Source organism: Myotis myotis, unplaced genomic scaffold, assembly GCF_014108235.1.
Source record: "Myotis myotis isolate mMyoMyo1 unplaced genomic scaffold, mMyoMyo1.p scaffold_m19_p_10, whole genome shotgun sequence".
In the NCBI taxonomy this organism is placed as follows: domain Eukaryota; kingdom Metazoa; phylum Chordata; class Mammalia; order Chiroptera; family Vespertilionidae; genus Myotis; species Myotis myotis.
Window position 1 is genome coordinate 74,407,869 of NW_023416314.1, and position 4,319 is coordinate 74,412,187.

Sequence of the window (4,319 nt, forward strand, 5' to 3'; positions counted from 1 at the left end):
ATATAATAAAGAGCTAATATGCTAATTAGACCAAACAGCAGGACAACCGTCCGGAAGGATGTCCGGGGCTTTGAGGGCCGGCCAAGGCTGGGAGGGGCTGAGAGGGCCAGCTGAGGCAGCTGGGGCTGTGAGGGTCGAGCCCCTTGCACATGCATCAGGCCTCTAATATATATATATATATATATATATATAGAGAGAGAGAGAGAGAGAGAGAGAGAGAGAGTATATATATATAGTAGTATATATATACACACACACATACAAAGGTCCCAACACTTTTAAAAAACACTTTTGTTCTCTTTCAGTGTTTTCCCCGAACCGTCCAGGAGGCAGCCGCTGAGGGCCCACATCTTGCCCCTTCCCCCGCACATGTGTAAATAAAGCAACACCTCTGTCTGTAATTTCCCGTGGCTGTGCTTTCTCCTGTAAGCTGATACTCGGACCAGAGCCTGTGGGTGGGACGGGTATTGTGTGTTTTCTGTCGCAGCTCCTTTCGGCTGATAAACTAGCACTTAAGCGTTTCCCTTTTCCAAACCCCACATGGCAAGCGCCTTTGTGGTGAGGTGGCAGTCCAACCGTCGTCACCAGCACAAACGGTTCTGGAGACACTTATTTTTAGTTTGCTGTCTAAGCAAGAGCGAGGGTGAGGAACCGGGGGCCTTGGGGCCCCAATTTCCAGAATCCAGAGCATGGAGCTCTTACCGAGAGAGTGAGAAGAAGCCACCTCCCTCCTCAGGAAGGCCGGGGCACCTTTTCTCTCTAGGGACCAGAAAGACAAGGTAGAGATCTTGTCTCAGGTGGGAAGACCGTAACCCACTTTTCCCCTGGTTCATCAAAGACACTATAAAGCAGAAATACATCAACATCCTTTGGACAAATGTCAATCCAGGCTGTTTTGGGTGCTAATTATAACCAAGAGGTGGATGGTGATGAGTAGGGACTCTGGCTGACATCTACTTCCTAACAGAGCCAGGATGGGGGTGCCACATCTTCTGCTGGTCGAGAAATTGGCCCATCACCAAGCAAGGCCAATGAACTCTCTTCAGGGAAGAGCAGTCCTGAGTGAGGCGACACAGGGACTCCTGGCGGGTGGGGAGTCCATTAGAGTCTCTTCCGAGGTCCCCAGTTTCCTGTCCTGTGCAAAGCCAGAGTCTTTAGCTTTTTATTTGATTCTGTGAGCTACTCTGTGGCCTTCTAATATGCATGTGTGTGGGGTCTGACATGTGTGTGTAGTTTTTTTGTTTGTTTTTTGCTTAAATTAGCTAACATGGGTTTTTTTTATTTATTTATTTATTTATTTATTTATTTATTTATTTATTTATTTATTTACTTGGAACCAAGGAACTCCCTCTAAAATGAGAACCAAGCATATTTCACTCTGTGTGTGTGTGTGTGTGTGTGTGTGTGTGTGTGTGTGTGTATGTGTATGCAAATCTCTGCCTGGTCTGGACAGAAGGGCAATTTCTCCTCTCCTCTTCCCCCTCCACGCTCACACAGACCTAAAGATTTTCAACGTAGGGGAAAATGAATTCTCCCTCTTAAACAGGAAGTGTGAGATGCTGCATTTTATGAAAGCACTGGGGATTTTTTTTTCTTCCTTCCTTTTTCTACGAATGCATGCCTCTTACTATTTGCTCCCCAGGGGCAGCCAAGCAACCTCAGCCTGATAGGGACCCTCCAGATGGGAGAGGGCTGAGGGCCTGCCCACTGCCCAGGTCCGGTGTATTAGCATTGCTGCTGGCTTTGCTCCTCCCCTGGTTCCTGAACTGGAAAGCAGGCTCCGACATCCACCTCTCAAAGACAGGCAGCTCCTAACGGAAGTGCGTCTGACTCCGTGATGGAAGTAATGGTGGTCAAAAGGCGATGCTCTGTCCAAGGCCGTGCAGGAAGAGCTGGCCCCTCCCGCCCCAGCAAAGTCCGGCTCCTCATTCACAGTCTTACACAGAGGCAGGAGCAAATATCGCAGAAGGATGAACAATGACACTCTTCTACCTCTACAGCTATTGCTGCTATGATTTCACACAGCATGGACAATATCTTTATTTTCCAAGGCATCTCTTACTTCATTTGCTGCATCTCATAATCCAGTAAGGAAAGAAGGGCCAGCAACATCAGTCCCATTTTATGGATATGGAAACTGAAGTACACGCGGGTCCATCACACTTGATGGTATGAGACTATTACTGACAATAACAAAGCTAGTCTTCAACGTCAAATTAGCAGATCTCTCTCCCCAAATCTGTTTAGAGCACAACAAAACAAGAATAGTTCATATTGTATTGAGTTCTCTTTATAGGCTTCAATATTGAGTAGATGAGCCCTAGCTCGTTTGGCTCAGTGGATAGAGTGCTGGCCCATGGACTGAAGGGTCCCAGGTTCGATTCCGGTCAAGGACATGTACCTCTGTTGCAGGCTCAATCCCCAGCCCTGATCCGGCCTTGTGCAGGAGGCAACTAACCAATGTCTCTCTCTCACATCGATGTTTCTCTCTCTGTCTCTCCCCCTCCCTTCCACTCTCTCTAAAAATCAGTGAAAAAATATCCTTGGGTGAAGATTCATACACACACACACACACACACACACACACACATTGAGTAGATAAAATTGTCCTTGCTTTACAGTTAAAGAAACTTGGGTTCTGAAAGGCTAATAATCTGCCTACAGCCACATCATCAGTAAGTGGCTGAGTCAGCATATGAACCCAAGCAGTCTGACTGGAGTCATGCAGTGGACCAGAAAGCCACATGTCTGTTCGCCCATTTTTGAAGAAAAATTCTAACAGCGTAAATTGGCCAGACCCTTAGACTTCGTTTTGTTCTAATCCGACCCCCCTTTGTAACACTTCTCAGTTCGAGAGTAAACATCCCATATCCACGAGGGGCAGAAGTGGCTCTTCACAAATATTTTCAGCTCGGAATGAAAAGGTGGAAGAACTCAAAGGAAAAGGGGTCTAAGTCCATTCCACAGACCCAGATGGCTTACAGGGCTCGGGTAAACACTCAACTTGAAAATGCTAACAAAGCTCCCAGCCCCAGCCAGCCCACATGTGCCAGGCTGCCGGAAGTAACAGCCTAGAAAATGTCAAGGATCTAATAAGTCAATTTGCACTGAACCCAAGCGTGACTTCCTTCTACAGTTGTGTATCTCTGCCCTGTCGGTCTCCATAGCATGGCAGACACCAAAGTGTGACAGGAAACCCAATCGTCTACGCAAGCAACTTAACATTTTCAAAGCAGTATGGTGGGGGTGGGGTGGGGAGGGAGTGAAAAGGGAGGGCAGATCGGAGACAAACATAAGATCAAAGGTTTGATAAGACGTGGTATCATTCAAATGACACCCACAGACATCTGAAAGATGCTGTGCTCACCTGAGCAGCTGGGGGCAAAGTGCTGAATTCACGGAAGTCGGTCATGGGTGGCCTCTACCATCTGTCGATGCCCTTTTTCCCTTAGAACAGTGGTTCTCAACCTTCTGGCCCTTTAAATACAGTTCCTCATGTTGTGACCCAACCATAAAATTATTTTCGTTGCTACTTCATAACTGTAATGTGGCTACTGTTATGAATCGTAATGTAAATATCTGATGTGCAGGAGGGTCTTAGGCGACCCCTGTGAAAGGGTCGTTCGACCGCCAAAGGGGTTGCGACCCACAGGTTGAGAACCGCTGCCTTAGGTCTTCTCCTTCAGACCCTCCCCGCCCCACCTGCCATCCATCTCCAGAGAGGGGCCTCCCAAGCCTCTCCCACACAGCCCTGTCCTGCCTGGCCAAGTCTCTGGGCCACTTTTTATTAAGAAGGGATCTGAAAGTGTGTTTCCCCCATGGCTTTTCATTCCTTCAAAGTATTAGCAACAAAACCAACACTGACAAACTAATTCATGATTTATATTCTGTTGGGTGATAATGGATATTAATCAATTAATACTGTAAGAGAACTTTTTAAAAAATATATATTTTATTGATGTTTTTACAGAGAGGAAAGGAGAGGAATAGAGAGCCAGAAACATCGATGAGAGAGAAACATTGATCAGCTGCCTCCTGCACACCCCCTACTAGGGATGTCCCCACAGCCAAGGTACATGCCCCTGACCGGAAGCGAACCTGGGGCCCTTCAGTCCCCAGGCCGACGCTCTATCCAGTGAGCCAAACCAGTCAGGGCTGTAAGAGAACTTTTGAACCCTGACAATAATTAATGAAATTTTCTGGCACACTGGGAGGCTGCTGTGATAGACATGTTTAGTGCTTGCCTTTATCCTGTTCTCCTCTCCGGTTAGACAAGGTCATGTGACCATGGCCTATGCATCACCTATGGACCAAGATGT